Genomic DNA, 24,193 nt, shown 5'->3' with positions numbered 1-24,193 from the left:
TGCTTGCTGTTGCCACAGTAGCTATAAATTAACCAATAACGGCACACCAGACACTATAATCCACACCCCATAATAGTGTAACAGTGTATAGCCAGTCACTAATAAATGTTATTTCCATAAGCCAATGAGAATTTGTGACAAACCTCTTTGCATCATCCCACTTCTGGACCCTTTTTTGCCTTTAAGAAACTGCTTGTTGCAAAACTCCAAAGGGAGTTCATATCCAAGGATACTTGGGTCTGCTTCTTCCAGGCAGCTGTCCTCATTGTGGCTCAAGTAAACTCTTTGAATTACGTTTTGTGCTTCAGCCCCTTCCACTTAGATTAACAACATGGATTTGTGTCACCATGTACAGCAATTAAAATGTTTACGCTTTTCCCCTCGAGGGCACTGATGTGTTTTCCTGAGCACTTGGAATAGCTACGTAGGGTTTCCTGTCTAGATTATAGTTTCTGAACCTTGGTGCTACTTACCTTTAGGACCAGAGGACTCTTTGTTGTGGGAGGCTGCCCTAGCAATGCTAGGTGTTTCGTTTGACCTCTAAATTTCACGTCTCCACTAGTCTTGACATGAGCACAATAACCCTAGACATTGACAAATGTCTCCTGGGGAAAACTCTCCACCAGTTGACAGGCAAAGTTCTGGAAATATTGGAATTGTCAATTGAGATTTTATGTTATCCAAAACAAATATTTTTCTTTGTTTTTAAACATCTACTTCCATCTACTTATCTACTTATTTTTACTTTTATTTGCAACTTAATTCCATCAAGGAGAGAGAGTGCATTTTCTGTTATGCTAAATTTTTGAAGAATGTATTGATTTATGACCTGATATATGGATGATATGTAGATATTACATGTTTGTATTATCAAATTTCAGGGTGATCATAAAATAAATACTTATAATATTTATATTGTCACTGTATATTAGTTATTTTCTTTCTTCACTACAGGAGTTTTTCAACCTATAGGCTATTTATCAATTCTAGGTTATCCAGTACATTTTGAAATTTTATGATTTAATATCTACTTCTCAAGCATTCATCTTTGCAAATGAAACAATCCCAAGCTCTTATAATACACATCATATAAAGGGCAGATTAGCCAATATATGGTTCAGAAATAATTATGTAATATTTATAAGAAAATTAAAAATTTAGATCCTTAACTCAGATAACAATAATCCAAATTAAAATTTGATTTCATTACATAATTTAAAATGACACCAGAATACTAGTAAAAATTATATTAAAAAGTTTATGTAATCTTATTAAGCTGTAGGACTTTATTAGCATAAATTCAAATACAGGAACCAAAGTAAGATTCAGACCTATAGTCAAAGGTTAAAATGTACACATTATAGGGGCATGATTAAACTAATTTAAAGCATAATAACATGGAGAAATATTGCTAAACTTACATTTTACTGAATTAATTGTTAGTATCTAATGATTTTGTGAGAACCAAATTAAAAAGTAGCTACACACGCACACACCCACACACAAGTGCAATATTGTCAAATAAACGATGTTCAGCTACACTAGAAATCACACCTGTGTTTTCTCCACAGAAAAGATTAAAATTCGCAATAATTTTTATTGTACACATGGAGGTAAAGATACTCAAAATATTACCCTAAAATACATTATTTTTTGAGATGGAGTTTTGTTTTTATTGCCCAGGCTAGAGTGCAATGGCACAATCTTGGCTCACTGCAACCTCAGCCTCCCAGGGTCAAGTAACTCTCCTAGCTCGGCCTCCCAAGTAGCTGAGATTACAGGCGTGCACCACCACGCTCGGCTAATTTTTTGTATTTAGTAGACACGGGGTTTCACCATGTTGGTCAGGCTGGTCTCCAACTCCTGACTTCAGGTGATCTACCCACTTCAGCCTCCCAAAGTGCTGGGATTACAGGCATGCGCCTGGCCAGCTTTTTGACATATTTCACGATGGCTACTCGGAAGACTGGAGATAGCTTCTTCTACAAGAATAGCTGAAAAGCTGTGTTTGTTGGGGAGATTTGCATTTGTAGAGAAAATCTGCATTGATATACAGAGGCTTTCCCTGAGATACTCCCTTGTCTGGGTATAGGAATGATTAACTGAGCCTGACATGTTTACATTTCTAAAAACCATTTCCTATCTATACTTCCCAAGAAGAGGGCTGCTCCCTGTGAGGTTTCATCCATGTAACAAGACCACCTCTGCTGTCAGGCTCCTCTTTCTTCCTTGTCGTCATCTGTCTTCCACAAAGCCTGATTTACCAACCTACAGCTCTGTGTTTTCTGAAACCTCAAGACAGCATAGGCGTGTTGAGTACCCTCCCTTTCCTGGAGTTTTTATATAAAGAGTATATATTTGTATATCTCTTTATAATATACAAATATTTGTATAGATATATTTATATATATTATGTAAACTCCAAGTGCATACTTGTGCACATATCTGTAAACCTTTTTTTCCTACTAATTTGTACATTATCAGTTTGTTTTATAGACCCAAATAAAGCTTCAAGGGAAAAATTTAAACTTTCTTTTTTTTTTTTTTTTGGTTTTTTTTTTTTTATTATACTTTAAGTTTAGGGTACATGTGCACATTGTGCAGGTTAGTTACATATGTATACATGTGCCATGCTGGTGCGCTGCACCCACTAACTCGTCATCTAGCATTAGGTATATCTCCCAATGCTATCCCTCCCCGCTACCCCCTCCTCACCACAGTCCCCAGAGTGTGATATTCCCCTTCCTGTGTCCATGTGATCTCATTGTTCAATTCCCACCTATGAGTGAGAATATGCGGTGTTTGGTTTTTTGTTCTTGTGATAGTTTACTGAGAATGATGGTTTCCAGTTTCATCCATGTCCCTACAAAGGACATGAACTCATCATTTTTTATGGCTGCATAGTATTCCATGGTGTATATGTGCCACATTTTCTTAATCCAGTCTATCATTGTTGGACATTTGGGTTGGTTCCAAGTCTTTGCTATTGTGAATAATGCCGCAATAAACATACGTGTGCATGTGTCTTTATAGCAGCATGATTTATAGTCCTTTGGGTATATACCCAGTAATGGGATGGCTGGGTCAAATGGTATTTCTAGTTCTAGATCCCTGAGGAATCGCCACACTGACTTCCACAATGGTTGAACTAGTTTACAGTCCCACCAACAGTGTAAAAGTGTTCCTATTTCTCCACATCCTCTCCAGCACCTGTTGTTTCCTGACTTTTTAATGATTGCCATTCTAACTGGTGTGAGATGATATCTCATAGTGGTTTTGATTTGCATTTCTCTGATGGCCAGTGATGATGAGCATTTTTTCATGTGTTTTTTGGCTGCATAAATGTCTTCTTTTGAGAAGTGTCTGTTCATGTCCTTTGCCCACTTTTTGATGGGGTTGTTTGTTTTTTTCTTGTAAATTTGTTGGAGTTCATTGTAGATTCTGGATATTAGCCCTTTGTCAGATGAGTAGGTTGCGAAAATTTTCTCCCATGTTGTAGGTTGCCTGTTCACTCTGATGGTAGTTTCTTTTGCTGTGCAGAAGCTCCTTAGTTTAATTAGATCCCATTTGTCAATTTTGGCTTTTGTTGCCATTGCTTTTGGTGTTTTGGACATGAAGTCCTTGCCCACGCCTATGTCCTGAATGGTAATGCCTAGGTTTTCTTCTAGGGTTATTATGGTTTTAGGTCTAACGTTTAAATCTTTAATCCATCTTGAATTGATTTTTGTATAAGGTGTAAGGAAGGGATCCAGTTTCAGCTTTCTACATATGGCTAGCCAGTTTTCCCAGCACCATTTATTAAATAGGGAATCCTTTCCCCATTGCTTGTTTTTCTCAGGTTTGTCAAAGATCAGATAGTTGTAGGTAAGCGGCGTTATTTCTGAGGGCTCTGTTCTGTTCCATTGATCTATATCTCTGTTTTGGTACCAGTACCATGCTGTTTTGGTTACTGTAGCCTTGTAGTATAGTTTGAAGTCAGGTAGTGTGATGCCTCCAGCTTTGTTCTTTTGGCTTAGGACCAACTTGGCAATGCGGGCTCTTTTTTGGTTCCATATGAACTTTAAAGTAGTTTTTTCCAATTCTGTGAAGAAAGGCATTGGTAGCTTGATGGGGATGGCATTGAATCTGTAAATTACCTTGGGCAGTATGGCCATTTTCACGATATTGATTCTTCCTACCCATGAGCATGGAATGTTCTTCCATTTGTTTGTGTCCTCTTTTATTTCCTTGAGCAGTGGTTTGTAGTTCTCCTTGAAGAGGTCCTTCACATCCCTTGTAAGTTGGATTCCTAGGTATTTTATTCTCTTTGAAGCAATTGTGAATGGGAGTTCACTCATGATTTGGCTCTCTGTTTGTCTGTTGTTGGTGTATAGGAATGCTTGTGATTTTTGTACATTGATTTTGTATCCTGAGACTTTGCTGAAGTTGCTTATCAGCTTAAGGAGATTTTGGGCTGAGACGATGGGGTTTTCTAGATAAACAATCATGTCATCTGCAAACAGGGACAATTTGACTTCCTCTTTTCCTAATTGAATACCCTTCATTTCCTTCTCCTGCCTGATTGCCCTGGCCAGAACTTCCAACACTATGTTGAATAGGAGCGGTGAGAGAGGGCATCCCTGTCTTGTGTCCGTTTTCAAAGGGAATGCTTCCAGTTTTTGCCCATTCAGTATGATATTGGCTGTGGGTTTGTCATAGATAGCTCTTATTATTTTGAAATATGTCAAATCAATACCTAATTTAATGAGAGTTTTTAGCATGAAGGTCTGTTGAATTTTGTCAAAGGCTTTTTCTGCATCTATTGAGATAATCATGTGGTTTTTGTCTTTGGCTCTGTTTATATGCTGGATTACATTTATTGATTTGCGTATATTGAACCATCCTTGCATCCCAGGGATGAAGCCCACTTGATCATGGTGGATAAGCTTTTTGATGTGCTGCTGGATTCGGTTTGCCAGTATTTTATTGAGGATTTTTGCATCAATGTTCATCAAGGATATTGGTCTAAAATTCTCTTTTTTGGTTGTGTCTCTGCCCGGCTTTGGTATCAGAATGATGCTGGCCTCATAAAATGAGTTAGGGAGGATTCCCTCTTTTTCTATCGATTGGAATAGTTTCAGAAGGAATGGTACCAGTTCCTCCTTGTACCTCTGGTAGAATTCGGCTGTGAATCCAACTGGTCCTGGACTCTTTTTGGTGGATAAACTATTGATTACTGCCACAATTTCAGCTCCTGTTATTGGTCTATTCAGAGATTCAACTTCTTCCTGGTTTAGTCTTGGGAGAGTGTATGTGTCGAGGAATGTATCCATTTCTTCTAGATTTTCTAGTTTATTTGCGTAGAGGTGTTTGTAGTATTCTCTGATGGTAGTTTGTATTTCTGTGGGATCGGTGGTGATATCCCCTTTATCATTTTTTATTGTGTCTATTGGATTCTTCTCTCTTTTTTTCTTTATTAGTCTTGCTAGCGGTCTATCAATTTTGTTGATCCTTTCAAAAAACCAGCTCCTGGATTCATTGATTTTTTGAAGAGTTTTTTGTGTCTCTATTTCCTTGATTTCTGCTCTGATTTTAGTTATTTCTTGCCTTCTGCTAGCTTTTGAATGTGTTTGCTCTTGCTTTTCTAGTTCTTTTAATTGTGATGTTAGGGTGTCAATTTTGGATCTTTCCTGCTTTCTCTTGTGGGCATTTAGTGCTATAAATTTCCCTCTACATAGTGCTTTGAATGCGTCCCAGAGATTTTGGTATGTTGTGTCTTTGTTCTCATTGGTTTCAAAGAACATCTTTATTTCTGCGTTCATTTCGTTATGTACCCAGTAGTCATTTAGGAGCAGGTTGTTCAGTTTCCATGTAGTTGAGCGGCTTTGAGTGAGATTCTTAATCCTGAGTTCTAGCTTGATTGCACTGTGGTCTGAGAGATAGTTTGTTATCATTTCTGTTCTTTTACATTTGCTGAGGAGAGCTTTACTTCCAAGTATGTGGTCAATTTTGGAATAGGTGTGGTGTGGTGCTGAAAAAATGTATATTCTGTTGATTTGGGGTGGAGAGTTCTGTAGATGTCTATTAGGTCCACTTGGTGCAGAGCTGAGTTCAATTCCTGGGTATCCTTGTTGACTTTCTGTGTCGTTGATCTGTCTAATGTTGACAGTGGGGTATTAAAGTCTCCCGTTATTAATGTGTGGGAGTCTAAGTCTCTTTGTAGGTCACTCAGGACTTGCTTTATGAATCTGGGTGCTCCTGTATTGGGTGCATATATATTTAGGATAGTTAGCTCCTCTTGTTGAATTGATCCCTTTACCATTATGTAATGGCCTTCTTTGTCTCTTTTGATCTTTGTTGGTTTAAAGTCTGTTTTATCAGAGACTAGGATTGCAACTCCTGCCTTTTTTTGTTTTCCATTTGCTTGGTAGATCTTCCTCCATCCTTTTATTTTGAGCCTATGTGTGTCTCTGCACGTGAGATGGGTTTCCTGAATACAGCACACTGATGGGTCTTGACTCTTTATCCAACTTGCCAGTCTGTGTCTTTTAATTGGAGAATTTAGTCCATTTACATTTAAAGTTAATATTGTTATGTGTGAATTTGATCCTGTCATTATGATGTTAGGTGGTGATTTTGCTTGTTAGTTGATGCAGTTTCTTCCTAGTCTCGATGGTCTTTACATTTTGTCATGATTTTGCAGCGGCTGGTACCGGTTGTTCCTTTCCATATTTAGTGCTTCCTTCAGGAGCTCTTTTAGGGCAGGCCTGGTGGTGACAAAATCGGTCAGCATTTGCTTGTCTGTAAAGTATTTTATTTCTCCTTCACTTATGAAGCTTAGTTTGGCTGGATATGAAATTCTGGGTTGAAAATTCTTTTCTTTAAGAATGTTGAATATCGGCCCCCACTCTCTTCTGGCTTGTAGGGTTTCTGCCGAGAGATCCGCTGTTAGTCTGATGGGCTTCCCTTTGGGGGTAACCCGACCTTTCTCTCTGGCTGCCCTTAACATTTTTTCCTTCATTTCAACTTTGTTGAATCTGACAATTATGTGTCTTGGAGTTGCTCTTCTCGAGGAGTATCTTTGTGGCGTTCTCTGTATTTCCTGAATCTGAACGTTGGCCTGCCTTGCTAGATTGGGGAAGTTCTCCTGGATAATATCCTGCACAGTGTTTTCCAACTTGGTTCCATTCTCCCCATCACTTTCAGGTACACCAATCAGACGTAGATTTGGTCTTTTCACATAGTCCCATATTTCTTGGAGGCTTTGCTCATTTCTTTTTATTCTTTTTTCTCTAAACTTCCCTTCTTGCTTCATTTCATTCATTTCATCTTCCATTGCTGATACCCTTTCTTCCAGTTGATGGCATCGGCTCCTGAGGCTTCTGCATTCTTCATGTAGTTCTCGAGCCTTGGTTTTCAACTCCATCAGCTCCTTTAAGCACTTCTCTGTATTGGTTATTCTAGTTATACATTCGTCTAAATTTTTTTCAAAGTTTTCAACTTCTTTGCCTTTGGTTTGAATATCCTCCCGTAGCTCAGAGTAATTTGATCGTCTGAAGACTTCTCTCAGCTCATCAAAATCATTCTCCATCCAGCTTTGTTCCGTTGCTGGTGAGGAACTGCGTTCCTTTGGAGGAGGAGAGGCACTCTGCGTTTTAGAGTTTCCAGTTTTTCTGTTCTGTTTTTTCCCCATCTTTGTGGTTTTATCTACTTTTGGTCTTTGATGATGGTGATGTACAGATGGGTTTTCGGTGTGGATGTCCTTTCTGTTTGTTAGTTTTCCTTCTAACAGACAGGACCCTCAGCTGCAGGTCTGTTGGAATACCCTGCTGTGTGAGGTGTCAGTGTGCCCCTGCTGGGTGGTGCCTCCCAGTTAGGCTGCCCGGGGGTCAGGGGTCAGGGACCCACTTGAGGAGGCAGTCTGCTGGTTCTCAGATCTCCAGCTGCGTGCTGGGAGAACCACTGCTCTCTTCAAAGCTGTCAGACAGGGACATTTAAGTCTGCAGAGGTTACTGCTGTCTTTTTGTTTGTCTGTGCCCTGCCCCCAGAGGTGGAGCCTACAGAGGCAGGCAGGCCTCCTTGAGCTGTGGTGGGCTCCACCCAGTTCGAGCTTCCGGGCTGCTTTGTTTACCTAAGCAAGCCTGGGCAATGGTGGGCGCCCCTCCCCCAGCCTCGCTGCCGCCTTGCTGTTTGATCTCAGACTGCTGTGCTAGCAATCAGCGAGATTCCCTGGGCGTAGGACCCTCCAAGCCAGGTGTGGGATATAGTCTCGTGGTGCGCCGTTTTTTAAGCCTGTCTGAAAAGCGCAATATTCGGGTGGGAGTGACCCGATTTTCCAGGTGCGTCCGTCACCCCTTTCTTTGACTCGGAAAGCGAACTCCCTGACCCCTTGCGCTTCCCAGGTGAGGCAATGCCTCGCCCTGCTTCGGCTCGCGCACGGTGCGCGCACCCACTGGCCTGGGCCCACTGTCTGGCACTCCCTAGTAACATGAACCCCGTACCTCAGATGGAAATGCAGAAATCACCCGTCTTCTGCGTCGCTCACGCTGGGAGCTGTAGACTGGAGCTGTTCCTATTCGGCCATCTTGGCTCCTCCCCCCCCTAAACTTTCCTATAGAGAAAAGACAAATGTATAGGTGACAAATAATATTTAGAGTGTAAGACGCTTTTTAAACGTATATTTGCAATTTGTGTCAAAACTTTTAAATATACATTTGTTATTTTAACTATAAAATTTCAAATAATTTAAGCCAAATACATAGTATATGCAGAAAATTTAGCAATGTATCTATGTAGCACCTTACTGTGCATTACTGTAACCAGCCGTCTAATATAAAGAATTAATTAAGGTAGCAGCTGCTTTTCAAATAGCGCATTTTTTTCACAGACCTATTAAATAAGACAAATAACATTTAAACTTTATTTTTAAATTTGCAGAATAGCAGTTTTCAGCAGATGGTTTATTTTGGCAAATTCCATCTTCACATTGTGCTATGCTTTTATGAGTTCCAGCTGTTAATGGATAATATTTTACTGCTGAAACTATCATGTGTGATATAATTGCTCATTATGTGCCTTAAAACACAAGCAATATAATTATTTTCAACTTGGAGCAAATTAAAATCTTATCAGCAATTTAAAATCTCTAGAGTCGTCTTCTTCTGGTTAATTATTTTAAACTTGTATTTTTCTCTTTATGTTTTTAGTGAGTTCTCTTATCAAGGAGAAGATCTCAAGGTGATTCTTTTTTTTCTCTTCCATGCACCTCGCAGGTGTGTAAATAATTTCATTTCTCAGAAAATATTATTTCATATCTATCTTACAAGATGAGAGACCTTTTAACATCTTCCATTCGGATGTGATACCAGTAATGGAAAATATTCCAGCTTCATGAATATGGTGATACAAATAGTTATCCGTCTAACCTCTTTCAGTGCCAAATGTTTACTATACTCAGTGAGTTACTCAGTTGACTGGTAATTTCTTCTGAAATCACTAATGAGAGAATCAGAGGTCTGGCTGTTGTCTGTACCTCATATGACTCCCAGTGCAGACAATTGTTTCTATGGAGCAAAGACAGTTGAAAGGATTGACTTCCTGCCTAGAATAGTTTCTGCTGTGCTTCTTATCCTTCTTGCGGAGATTTCAGATTACCTGAATTGCTTTTCTAACTTAAGAAAAACCGCAACAATTCTCCCACCTGAGAGGAATGTAAACTGTAGTAAGTAGAGCAGAACCAATCCGTAAAGTTTTTACATTGTTTGTTGCAAAATGCAGCGCTGGTGTCTCCATCACTAACCTTTTCTACCCCTCATTGCTCTTTCTTTGACTGCAATAGGATACCTCTATGCAAATCTGTATTCCCGAGACAGAGTGCCCTTTTGGTGAGCTATAAGCACGCTCACTGGTAGGCTGAAATACTAGCTTTTATCTATGGCGAAATGGAATCATATCAGTGAATTTTTTAAAAAGGAAATTTAACTCTTGCTATGGTTTGAATGCTTGCCCCTTCCAATCTCATGTTAAAATTTGATCCCCAATGTTGCAGGTGGGGCTCACTGGGAGGTGTTTGGTCATGGGGTTGGACCTTCACGAATGGATAATACCCTCCCTTAGAAATCTAAAGCTATCCTCCCTCCTCGGTGCCCTCAGGAATGAGTGTACCATTCTTTATTCATCTGTAATTACCCCACCCATCCTTTTTGAGATATTGATTACATGTATGTTACACTGATGCATATTGTCTGACATATCAGTGAGTTTCTGGTTTTCTTATTTTAGTTTACCATTTGTCCTTTAGTTTGTAATGCTTCTAATTTGTTGTATAAATTTTCTGATGTTAGGGTAAAATCCATTACTTATTCTATCTCATGGAATTTTTATTTCAAGTATTTATTTTTCATCTATATATGTCACATTTTTCATTTTATAACTTTTATTTTTCTCCTATGTTTAATTTTCATTTAAGTACCTTGACATATATATGTATTTATCTATATGTATTTATAAAATATATTTACTTTAAGGACCTTGAAATTTCCTTCTTTTCTGTCATTTATAAATTACTTATTTTTATCCTGTTAATATATGTCTTAATTATATATGTCTTACGGCTTCTTTGCATTTCAGAGTTTTTTTTGGGTATTGTGATGTTATGCTATTGAATATCTAGATTTTATTGGCTACCTTTGAACAATGTTGTGACACGCAGTTCAGTAACTTCAGGATGAGTATTTGTCTGTTGTTGTTTTAAATCTTCTCTTTAAACTTTGTTGAGTTAGTCTAGAGCCATCTGTAATTTGGAGCTAAATGAGCACTGTCACTAGGGCATGAACCTCCAGTGGTCTTTACTGAATATCTTGGAGGTACAGAGGGGATTCCCTTCTCTGATTAGAATTTGGAATATAAATAGAAAATAGAAAAACAGAAAGCTATGCATAAACACGTGCATTAAAATGAATTTTATGTGGGCTTTTTCATGAAAATGTTCCTAAGGTATTTTATTTTTTTATTGTGGTAAAATACACATAACATAAAATGTACTCTGTTAACCATTTTAAGTGTACAGTTCAGTGGTACTAAATATAGTCATAACATTGTGCAGCCGTCCCTACCATCCATCTCCATAAGTCGTTTCATCTTGTAAAACTGAAACTCTGTACCCATTAAACAACACTTCCCCATTTCTTCCTCCCCCCAGCTTCTGGCAACCATCAATGTACCTTCTCTATAATGCTAATGAAGCATAGTGGCTGTGTTTCTTGCTTCCTCTAGTCCGCAGGTAGCATACAAATGTAATAATCTACTTATTCATGTCACATCTATTTATTTTCTGCCTTATACCAAGCTTGTGGGATTCTCTTAAATACAACATTTTTATACTTACACCTATGCAATACCCATTAGCATCGCCTTCCTAAATCAGGGGAAATTGAGCCTCTGTCAGGTGGAGTAACTTCCTAAGATATATAACTCAGCATTGAAGTCTGTATACTTCAATATCCTGCAATCTTCTCATGTGTCTTTACTGCCTTTTATGTATGTGTTAGATGTTCAATAAATTCTCTTTTTTTAAACTGAATTTAAGCCATGGAGCAGTGTTTTGTTGAACAATAAATATGATATAGGACACTCTTCCTCCTTTTCATGTATGATCCTGTTCATGAAAAAGAGAAATTCTTTCATTGTGCTAGAAGCTTAAAATAATGAAAATGCCACTTTCTACATTAAACAGAAACTGAAGGGAATCAAGGTGAATTGCATGAGACATAGAAAACAAGTGGGAAAGAAATCTAGTATAATTTGCCCTTTGTGTACCTTTATTATTTAGCGTTTGAGTAAATGATTCCCCCAAATATCTTCCCATCTTAATTCATGTCTATAAAGTAGACATTTATGTCTCACCTTGTCAAGAAGGGCAAACTCTAACATAAACATTTCCCAAAAATGCTTCCTGCTAAAACGTAAGCTCAGTCTGGCTAAAAATGCAGCTCACTTCATAAAGATTAATTGGTAGCTAATTTTGCATGCTGTTCTCTGAACTTGAGTGAAACCTGTCCATCAGGCATACAGGGAATGACGGGAAAGGTGACAACAGAAGATGAATGCTATGTCACTAACCTTCAAAGATGACCTGCCTTTTCTTTCAAATTCTTGATATCTTAAGACTTCATTAATTCATCTCTGTTTTCCCTTGGTTCAACATTTTGCTATACCAAAACTCATGTGAAACAATGACCTAATGTAATAAAAATGGCATTTTTCTCTCATGTAGTTGCAAGCTAACTGGCATTTTTACAATCCACATATTTCCTTTGTCAATTTTTCATTCTGTATTGGAAGTAATTGATGGGAATTTCTGAAGGGATGAAGGTTTTTCTGTGTTCATTGTGATCCAAACTATTTTTAGACCTAGGGGCGTTTGTAAAACAATTTGTGCCCACTGACCAAGGATCACTGTGGCAGAAAGCAGCAAACTTGCATAAAATGTCACTGCTTCATAGGTTGGCTTTGAAAACTAGGGGCTTACTCTATACTCTTATGAATAAAAGACATTGATAGATGTAGTATAAGACTACAGTCATATTTTCCTTTTGACAGTCACATTATAAAGCATGATGTATTGCAATTAATCTCAATTAGCTGATCACAATTACAATTAATAATGTTTATTATTGCTGATAAAAATCATGTCTCTCCTGTTCTCAAATGTGCAAGTAATTCTTGTAATTTTAATACAAATTTGCATATTATTATTAATTGATTTAATCTCATTGGATTTGGTTCATGGATCCAATTTATTAAAATATTGATAATGGGATAATGATTTGTCTCCCCATTTCATGTACACTAGAAACAACATTTCTTACAATGGTCTGCAAGCCCATCATCATCTGCTGCATGTTAACCGCCAAAATTATTTTATATCTTTACCCTTGATCTTACCAATGGTCCTGGCCACCTCACTGTCCTCTAGACATGCCAACATGATGCTGCCTTATGATCAAGACTCTAGTTAATTTCTTGGCTTGGAAAGATAGCCCTCCATATATCCATTGATCAGCTCATTCAACTTCCTCAAGTCTTTACTGAAACTTCACATTCTCGATGAGGCCTATTCAGTATTTCAAACTGCCTCCCAGCTGCAACATTCCAAAACCCCTTACTCTTCTGTGTATTTTTGAAAGGATTTATTGAGATATAATTTACATAGTGTAGAGGGCACACTTTAATGTCTACAAGTCAGTGGCTTTTAGCATATGCACAGATAAGTGGAGCCATCATCACAATGAATTTTAGAGCATTTTCATCACTTCAAAAAGAAACCCCACCTTCTCTAGCTGTTAACCTCCTATGCACCCATCCCCTACTCAATCCTAAGCAACCACAAATCTGTTTTCTGTCTCTATAGATTTTCCTATTCTATTTTCATCTAAATAGAATCATACAATAGGTGGCCTTTTGTGCCTGGCTTCTTTCAGTTGGCATAATGCTATCAAGGTTCATGTACGTATTGGTACTTTATTTCTTTTTATAACTGTATAACATTCAATTTCATGGATATAACATTTTGTTTATCCAATAATAGTTTTATTGACATTTGAGTTGTGTTCAGACTTTGGCTATTTTAAGTACTGCTGCTAAAAATACTTGTGTACAATTTGTGTTTGAACACCTCTTTCCAATAATCTGGGTGTATACCTAGGAATAAATTTCTGGGTCATATGACAATTCTATGTTTCATATATTTAGAAGCCATCAATTTATTTTCCAAAGTGGCCAGTTGTAGCCATAGAGTATCTAACTGTGGTTTTGATTTGTAGTTGCCTGATGAGTGATGCTATTGAGTATATTTTTATGGGATTATTGACCGTTCGTGTATCTTCTTGGGAAACACATCTATTCCTATCATTTATCAGTTTTGAGTTGGGATATTTGTGACGGAGTTAAAACAATTTTTCTATATTCAAGATACATATATATATACAGACATATAGATACGTGTTTTTCAAATATCTTCTCACAATTTTTGAGCTGCCTTTTGACTTGCTTGGTTGTCCTTTGAAACACCAATGTCTTTAATTTTTAAGAAATTTTAAATATCTAGTTTTTATTTTGTTGCTCATGTTTTTGGGGTTACAGCTATTTCTTTGCTAGATCCAAAATCCTGAAGATTTTCCCATATGCTTTATTCTACCTCTTACATGTGTGTCTTTAATTCATTTGAGTTAATATTTTTGTATGCTTTGGGGTAAGTGTTCGAATTTATTATTTTGCAAGTGGTGATCCACGTGTACGTTGTTGACCCAGTGTGTTCAAAGACTGTCTCTTCCTCATTGAATTGCACATGGTACCACTTTAAAAATCCATTGACTGTAGACACATAGTTTTATATATGGACTCTCAATTCTCTTCCATCAATCTGTATATTTTTCCTTCATCAGTATTGTGTTGTCTTGATTACTGATACTTTGCAGTAAGGTTTGGAGCATGGGGGTGTGAATTATCCTAATATGTTTTCTTTCTTCAAGATGATTTTAGCTATTTTGAGTCCCTTACAATTCCATGTGTATTTTAGAAACAGCTTGTCAGTTTCTAGACAGAAGTCTGTTGGGATACTTGCAGGGATTTCATCAAATCTGTAGTTCAAATTGTAAAGTACTACAATATTAAATCGTCCAATTCATGGGCGTAAGGTGTTTGCTAATTATTTAAATATTCTTTAAACAATAATTTTTAATTTTCAGAGTAAAATCTTGTATCACATTTTCCAAATTAATTATTATTTCTTTTTTTTGATGCTATTTTAAATTGAAGTGTTTTCTTAAATTCATTTTGGGGTTTTCATTGCAGATGTGTGCATTTGATTTTTGTACATTTACCTTGTTTGCTGTAATATTGCTGAAATAATTTACGAGTTCTATCGTTCGGTGGATTCCTTAAAATTTTCTATATACAACAATGTTATTTTCAAATAAAGTTTTATTTCTTCCTGTTCAATATGGGTGACTCTTATTTTTTTAGTTGCCGATTTGCCCTGCATAAAATCTTTAGTACAGTGTTGACTAGAAGAGGTCAAAGTATATATCCTATTCTTATCTCTGACCATAGTGGGAAAGCATCCTTTACCATTAAGTTGCATGCTTGCTGTTGGCTTTTCACAGGTGCCATGTATCTGGTGTAGAAAGTTCTCTATTCCTAGTTCATTGAGTTTTTATTTTTATTTTTAATCATTAAAACCTTTGGATTTTGTTAAATGTCTTTTCCGAATCTATCGACATGATCATGCAATTCTCGTTTCTTATTCTATGGATAAGATGTATTACCTTAATGAATTTTGGGCTGTTAAACCAACCTGGGATTACTTGTATAAATTTCACTTTGTCATAGTGTATAATTCTTTTATATGTTGCTAGATCTGATTTGTTAGTATTTTTTAAGGAATTTTGCATTTATACTTATAGTAGTTTTATTTTTCTATGCTATTTGGACTAATTTTTGTATCAAGGTAACACTGGCCCCACAGAATAAATTGGGAAGTGAATATTTCTCTTTGTTCAAAAAGCTAGTCAAGAATTAATATCAATTATTCAACACTAACAAATATTATTATTATAAATTATTAATTTCTCTAATTTTAATTTTCTTCCTTCTGCTTGCTTTAGGTTTAGTTTGCTATTCGTTCCAGTGCCTTAATATGGAACGTCATCTTATCTCATCCTTTCATTTGTCTTTTCATTTTGTAAATAGTGTCTTTTTAGCATCAGGTGAGCTTCCCAGGTTGGTAGTACTCCATGTTTGTTGCTGTACAACAATGACAGGTAATATGTCCTGAAGGCAATGGAAACTTAACATTCAAAATCTCCTAGATTCCACCTTATATGATATGTCTTTTCTATTGGTCCTAATTTCTACCCTTTCTCTATTATAAACCATGAGTACAATGGCATTCAATGAGTTCTGTGAGTCTTTCTAGTAAATTCTTGAAACTGAGGGTGTTCAGGGGAAACCCCTGAACTGGCAGTTGGTGTCAGAGGTGAGAATCATCTTATATGGCCTCTCCCTTTGAACTGTGCAGCTGGACGCAAACTCTGCACAATTTGGGCCAGAAGTCTCGTGTTGACTTTGCAGCCTAAAGTATCTTGTAGTTTGTCTAACCCTCAATAAATTTGCTTTCATCAAATATTGTGTTTGTTACCCCAAAATTACCATCACGTTTTTTTCTCCAAATAACTAACATTGGGAGAAATCGCCAGCTGAGTCTGTAACTCAACAGAAACAAGTGATCCTTATACCATATACCATATAAGTGGCCATTTCATTTTGCCTACTTCCACCAAATCTTAGCAACCTCAACCATTGCCATGAGCTACTGTAGGCCTACCAGCTACAAACAAACAAGTATCTTGTAAAAACACTTCATACTCCCATTTGATAAATTTCCCAGCAAAGAGATGCCGACTTTAACTCTATGCAAGAAAATCATCCCAGCGATGCCAGCACATTCTCCTTCCCATGATCTGCTAAGTTTGCAAACATATTCAGGCCATGGGTGAGAGATTTGTATTTCACAGTACAACAATTTTATGGAGGGCACTGAAACTTACATTGAACATTTTAGTACAGTCACACATCACTGAATGGTAGGGATACGTTCTAACAGATGTATCCATAGGCAATTTCATCATTTTGCAAACATCACAGAGAATATTACGAACACCTAGATTGTACAGCCTACCACGTTTAGGTTATATGGTATAGCCTCTTTCTCCCAGGCTATAAATCTGTGTACTCCATTACTCTACTGAATACTGCAGGCAATAAGAACACAGTGGTAAGAGGTTATGTATCTAAACATACTTAAACGTAGAAAAGTATGTAAAAATATCTATTATAATCTCATGGGACCACTTTTGTATATGTAATCCATCTTTGACTAAAATGTTATTATGCATGACACGACTCTATGACAAAAATAAAATAACACATTGTAAAAAATGTACACAAGTATCAAACATTAATATTGTAAAAATAAAAATATTTATTCAGTGTAAGAATTTGTAATGATCACAAAATGTTCACAGCTTATATTTTAGTAGTTTCAAATGCCTAGTGCAATTGCTATTTATTTCTGTGTGTATTTTAAACATGTATATAATACATATTTTTCAGGTTCAACAATATATATCAATTCAACTGCCTCTTATAAATATTAGTTAACATCAATTAGTAAATTCATATATATATATACACACGTGAATCAGTCTGTATGCATGTATGTGTGTGTAAATGTAACTGGATGCATCCTAACATTTACCCTTATCTACAAGATTTCCAAGATTCATTTATTATCTTTAAATGGTGTGCATTTAAAGATTTACCAAATAAAACCGCAATCGTGGAAAATATCAAGATGTTATTAAATTCATCTTGTGCACATAATTGTTTCCTTAAATTTATGTTTCTTGCAAAACTTGCGGTAATGCTCATGCACAAAATAATTTTCTAAATAAAAAATAAAAACATTTTCTCAGTCATTAATTCTTAATAATTATTTCTCCCCAATAATTAATGTGAATTAATTCTTAATTCTTAATAATAGAATAATGTTGCCCTTCAGAGTTCTGAATCTTTTGCACGTTGTATACATTTCACTAACTAGAACATCTTCTGGAATATTGGCATTAATTAATGTCACTCAGCAATTAATGATTTCAAAGAAATTAAATACCATTCATATTCTGAATCACAAGGGTACTTTGGCATCTAATTTAATCAAGCTCTTTGTATCATCATCTACAGTTTAATTACTTAACAAACATTTCTCTGTGTGAGAAAGATTGAGCAGGTTATTGTGCTTTTCATTGTATACATTTCACTAACTAGAACATCTTCTGGAATATTGGCATTAATTAATGTCACTCAGCAATTAATGATTTCAAAGAAATTAAATACCATTCATATTCTGAATCACAAGGGTACTTTGGCATCTAATTTAATCAAGCTCTTTGTATCATCATCTACACTTCAATTACTTAACAAACATTTCTCTGTGTGAGAAAGATTGAGCAGGTTATTGTGCTTTTTTATGATGCAACTTTTGCTTAATCTAGATATAGGCAATGCTCCCTATAAGGGACAAAGAGAAAAATGAAAGAGCAATAGAGATGTGACAGGCATGGAAAAAGACAATACATTTATCAAACAAATAGGGCCACAGATGATGATAATGGGGATCAAATCTTGAGATACTGACTCAGTTTATAACCGCACTGTACAATAGAGCAAATCATTTGTTAATTATTTTACAAATGGAATCTAATTTAACAAAGATGAATAGTGTTTTAAACAAGGCAGGTCATCTTAAAATAGTGGGAAAAGTGATAAAACCAATGTAAAAATCATAAACATTTTATAAAGAATTTTTGTCATGTAATTTAATATTTTTCTTTATTTAAAATCACCCAAATCAAAATAATTTTATCTTAATTAACAAATAATCATCAGAAGTTAACTAATTTTTACTTTATAATACTAGGTTTAAAAATTCTTCACTATATTTTTAATCATACATGCTTATACATAAAATAGACATAGGCTATATGTTTACATGTTCACAATATTATATTGTAATTGTTCCTATGGATGTGGTTTTTCAAAAGAATTAATAAGTACTTTTAAAAAGTTTCCATTTCAATGATATATATGTTTGATTTTTCTTTGACAAAGCATATGTATATTGATAGGTAATAATAAGAAAATCTTCTAAAGACATTACAGGAACATGAATAATTAATTAAATCCTCAATAATTTGTAATGTTTTATGTAAGCGGAAGACATTTAACTGAAAATTGCTTTTATATAATACTCAAACGAGACTAAAAACATATTAACTAGAGGAGTAAGTCTTCAAATTGATAATCTGAACTATAGAAGAGGAGAAACTTCAAGCACTCAAATATTTGAAATGCTACAAAATATTTATATAAACTATTATTTAACAATTTCTGTTTATAGAGTGCTATACAGTAATCAATATAAATGACATCTCAGCCTTTCTATAGCTTTGACCACATTTACCTCCTAATTTTAATTATTAATATGTTGGAGCAGTTCATACAACTAGATTCCGATCTTCCTTTTTAATGAGTAAAAATATGTCCTTTGAGACAGCATTAAAGAAAGAGCACTTTGTATAAATTCAATGCCAAGAGAAAAGATATTCTTGATTCTGAAGTCTTGTTCTTTTATACAGCAATGTAATTAATAAGAAGAAGGAAAGCAGGACATAGATATGCAGTCTATTTTCATCAAAAATTGTCTATAGATTTTGATGATAAAATTTAAAACTCTACTATATTTAGTTAGTCACAAAAAACTAGGTTGTGGGAACATATTTGGTCAATAAAACACCCCTACCAAATGCTGACAAGAAAAAAAGTTAGGTACCACCTTTCTTCTCTGCAGATGGCCTGAGACGAGTTAATTTGAAAGAATGCTTCCAAACCTGAGGTGACCCCTGAGAACAGCATAATCCACCGCTGTCTCCCACATTCAGTTTCTCAGTTTGTGCTCTTTTCATTTTGGGGGGAGGGAAGCCAGTCCTTTAAAGCGATCTTCAGCATGATGGCAGAGCCAAGGAGTGTGGACAGGTGGCACGATGTCTGACTTTGTTCCAGCAGCCACTTGGGCTTTCTCTGGGTCTTCTCTGCCCTAGGGATAGCACTACTATTGAAAACATGTCTTTGTGACATTCTCTATACCAGGAACTCCCAACATATTTTCCCTGAAACTGATGAAATGAATAAAAATAAACCAAGAGGTGTGCTGTTTGTTTCTGTTTCCTCCTTTCTGCAGCCCTTCTTGATCATCTAATATTTTTAAATACATTGTCGATCACCAAAAGGAGCATAAGGGCTTTATTGGTTTGTAGCAGATGTATTAAGAGCCCAGTCCCTATTCCTTACCTGTAGCTGCTGGGAAGAAAACCATTCTTAACACTCTACAAGGTCTCATCTCCAGAATTTGCACCAGTTTCTAGCTGAGGACTTTCTCTAGCAGCACGGGAGCTTGTTACTGGGCATGAAGTGGGAAGAAAAGTTGAGGGTAACTAAGAAGAATCTCCCTGGATTCAGTGATGTAATTCTGAGGCATGTTCCATATAGCTTCCCATAGAATTAAGCCCAGATATCTAACACAGGAACTTACCTCTTAACACGTGTGGTATTGGCTTTTCTCTCTTTCCTGTTTTATTTTCTTCTCTTTTCCTTGTCTCACTTTCGCTGTGTCCTCACTCCTGCTTTAAGAATACCCAAACAAATACGTTCATTTATTTTTTTAGACTCTCAGAACACAGTTGATAGTTGAACTTGTAATCTATGATAATCAGCTTGGATGCTGTATTGACAGGAAGATGGTGAACTCACAATGTCTAATTAAGATACAATTTAAAAAATATATTGAATCATGTCCAAAGACTTAAAAAGCCTAAGCGGCAGCGTCACAATTTCTTCTTTTTAGTTTACATGGTTTCTTAAATGCCTACAATTATTTTAAAGGAAGCGTTGAGTCTAGGAAAAATTGAGACGTATGGAATAAATTACTAACCCATTTCTCCTTGAAATCCATTAGATGTTTGATGATTCTTCACATATATTTCTGAACTGAAAAGCTAGTTGGGAATTATTTTTATAAGCATATCCTTATGTAATATTTTGTTTCTAAGAGTGAATTGAAGGTTTAAAGATTAAATTATTCTATCCAGAGAATAAAAAGCAATTATTTCACAAGGAGAACATGTGTATGTTGACACGACATTTTAAAATCTAGATTTTAAAATAGGTCCCATATACTTTTGTGTCAATTAGAATATGTTTGTATCAGTCTGTCTACCGTTTTACACCTGTCCAAAGGTACTTGAACTAAAAGAAGTACCTTGAACAATTTTGAAATTTATTATTCCTCTGAAACTGATTAAAAGAATGACGGTAGAGCGAAATTTGGATTGGCATAATTTAGGAGAGAAATTATTCCTTGGAGATCAACCTCTGCCAAGATAGTTTATAATGACATTGAGACTTTTTGATTTACACAATTTGTTATATAAAAAATACTAAGACGATAACAGATAATACGCAGACCTTAATTAAAATTGTACTAAAATTAAAAGTCTAAATAAATTACAAGGGTACGTGGTACATCTAAACGTGTGTTTATATATTTTATTTGTGCATTTTATTCCTAGGGTTGCTTTTGCTTTAGTTTGTAAAACGTTCTTATTTTTATGACAATGTAGTATATAATAAATAAAGAAAAATCAGGAAATAGAAAATGAAGAAGAAAACATTAGCTATTTTCAACCAAATAAAAATTGTGCAATCTCTAAGTACATGAACGATGTATTATTTGTACAGCATGTACAATCTTTATGCTTCACAGGGTGAGGTAGAGACTGCAAAACATTGAACCTCGGACAAAGAAGAAAGTAAGGAAATTTTCACAATATATTAATATTACAGAAAATGTTGAACTTAACAGTTAAGATACAAGTAGTGAAAAATGATAGTATTTAAGGAGATCTAGAAAATTTAATCTATATCAGTAATGTGTGAGAAGTATTAGAATAATGCTTGTATTTCTGGATTGGCATCGATTTCTATTGAGACTGGAAACATAATAGAAGTGAGCAAAAAAGAATTCAAATCGTGGATACTTGAGTTTTATACCTAGGAGTTCGAGAAATACATTTTGTTACTATCAAAGCAGTTGGCACAAGAGTGTACAAAATTCCCTAATTATGCCTATGTGGTGAAGACATAGACAAACAGAGAATAGCAAAACAGAAATAGCAAAAAAGCACAAATAAATTTTACCTGTATTTTTACATAAAAGCCAATTAGAGTAGGAAAACATGAAATTTGTGTTTTATCAAAATTTTTCTCTTATAGTATAGTTGATTATATTACTGGAAAAAAACTGAAGCATTGGTATGTTCACAAAAAAAAAAAAGTAAAATATAAGGTCAAAACCATGGGAATGCAGGGAGCAGACAAAATACACCTAAACACTGAAACTGATTTTGCCCTACGGACATGTAGCAAAATGAATGAGTGCAGATTCCTACTGTCATACATCACATAGGACAGTAAAGAAATAACATAGTGTTTCCCAAGATAGGGCATCACACAGGAGCTCTTCCCTAAAGCTAGCACCAAAATTTATATCCTCAGTATAAAGAAGAATCAGAGGTAAATTAGTCTCATTTCACATTCCCTGGAAATGGCAAATAAAAATGTCTTGAGATTGGACAGATTTAAAGAGACTCAATCATTAATGATTTACAGCAATTAATTTAAAAATTGTTTAAATGTGCTGTCCAAACATACGTCCAAACACCTTTAGGCCAAGAATTAATATAATGTGGCCCCAGAATGGTGGTGCCTTTAGTAGACTCACAAAAAATTCAAATTCTCTTTGGCAAATTTTCTTCTTACTAATATGCAAAAGTGCACAATAATAATTTTCAGAGAAAAATAAATCTTTGTCATTCAAAGGCATCTAAGTACGCAAGGAAATGATATTCCGCCATTTGAAAGCAAAGCAGAAAAAGAGTACAAACAGATCCACAAAAGTTCATTAGTAGAAATATCACTGTTAGATTATAAAGCACATTTGCTTTCAAAAAATTTTAAAAAATGAATATATTTTTAGGAGACTAAAAAATTGATGTAGTAAATTTGAAAAGTAGTTTGTGTATAGTATTTTCAATTAAAAACTCAAAAATGAACTCATCAGATTAGACATGGCCATGGTGGGAGTTCATAAATATTTCAGAATGCATTACAGAAATTTAAAAAAAGGCACAATGTGGACAGAATCATGAAGAGACATGGAAGATACAGTGAGAAAGTGTAGCATGTGTTTAGTGAGTGTTCTCATAGAAGGGAACTGGGAAGGGACAATACGTGATGGTATTTTGGCTGAAAGTTCTCTAGACCTTTCTAAGACATTAATCCACATATTCAAAACTTCTATGCATGCTAAGCAAGCTACAATGGAGATAAACCTACATCTACATATCTCCTAGAGAAATAGTAAACAATCAGGAAGGGAAAAATATTTCAATTAGCACCAGAAAAATCAAATTACCTTTAATCATATTGAAATCTGAAAGCATGAAAGGTAAAATAAACAATATTATTTGTTAAGAATAATAATGCCATTCTGAAATTCTCAACCAAGAAAAATATTCATCAACCTCTGGCTAAATCACTTATTTAGAGACAAAAAAACAAAACATCACCAGCAAAATTCCACTAAAGAAACTAAAAGGAAGCTCTGAAAACATGCTTTAGAAAGATTGAAGTTCTGAAATCAAACAAAGAACACAGAGCAAAATATATTGTAAACATACAGATAGATCAAAATAGAAAATTAGGTGTTGAAACAAAAGGATATTTAAAATTAGATAAGCACTGCAATATGTATTTTAGGAAGCAAATTATAAGGGCTGAAGTATTCAAAGACCCTTTAATTGTCTGACAAGAGCAGAAAGGTATGACTTTGCAACTCTTTTTTTTTTTTTTTTTTTTGAGAAGGAGTCTCATTCAGTCTTTCTCCCAGGCTGGAGTGAGGTGGCGTCATCTCCGCTCACTGCAACCTCTGCCTCCCAGGTTCAAGCAATTCTCCTGCCTCAGCCTCCTGAGTAGCAGGGATTACAGCTGCGTGCCACCATGCCTGGCTAATTTTTGTATTTTTAGTAGAGACGGGGTTTCACCATGTTGGTCAGGCTAGTCTCCAACTCCTGACCTCGTGATCCACATGCCTCGGCCTCCCGAAGTGTTGAGATTACAGGCGTGAGCCACTGCGAGCCACCGACTTTGGAAATTTAATAAATTGACTGGACATTATGCATCTCTCTGTTGTAACTATGAAAACAATAAAAATGAAAGTCATAATTTTAAAACAAAGAGACAGAAAGTGATAGGAGAAAATGAGACATTATATATATATATATCTATACACAACAAATTAATAATACAAAATTAAGTATAAATGATCAAAGATTAACTTAAACCTAAGTAGACAATGTTTTTGTTAAAATACAAAGATTGGCAAAATTTAAAACATCCGTTTCTATCATAGTTACAAGAGACACAACTAATATATAAATTTACAGAAACTTTTTTTTATGAGGCCAGCATCATTCTGATA

General features: G+C 35.4%; 1 long non-coding RNA gene across 4 annotated transcripts; it reads right to left on the bottom strand.

Annotated features, from left to right (window-relative positions):
* Nucleotides 1–19,002: 19,002 nt before the first annotated feature.
* LOC112208407 (uncharacterized) lies at nt 19,003–23,930 on the bottom strand. Of its 4 annotated transcripts, none has more exons than XR_008546399.2 (5): nt 23,789–23,930; nt 23,129–23,146; nt 20,189–20,279; nt 19,948–20,056; nt 19,003–19,693 (listed from the first exon to the last, which is right to left on the bottom strand). It is a non-coding gene; the product is annotated as an uncharacterized LOC112208407 (long non-coding RNA). The 4 variants fall into 4 exon arrangements; XR_008546396.2 differs by having other exon boundaries at nt 20,189–20,276; nt 23,789–23,928; XR_008546398.1 differs by lacking the exon at nt 23,789–23,930 and having other exon boundaries at nt 23,129–23,292.
* Between the last annotated feature and the right edge of the window lie 263 nt (nt 23,931–24,193).

Source organism: Pan troglodytes, chromosome 1, assembly GCF_028858775.2.
Source record: "Pan troglodytes isolate AG18354 chromosome 1, NHGRI_mPanTro3-v2.0_pri, whole genome shotgun sequence".
NCBI lineage: Eukaryota > Metazoa > Chordata > Mammalia > Primates > Hominidae > Pan > Pan troglodytes.
Note: the sequence above shows the minus strand (reverse complement) of the source record. Positions and strands in the feature narration are given on the sequence as shown.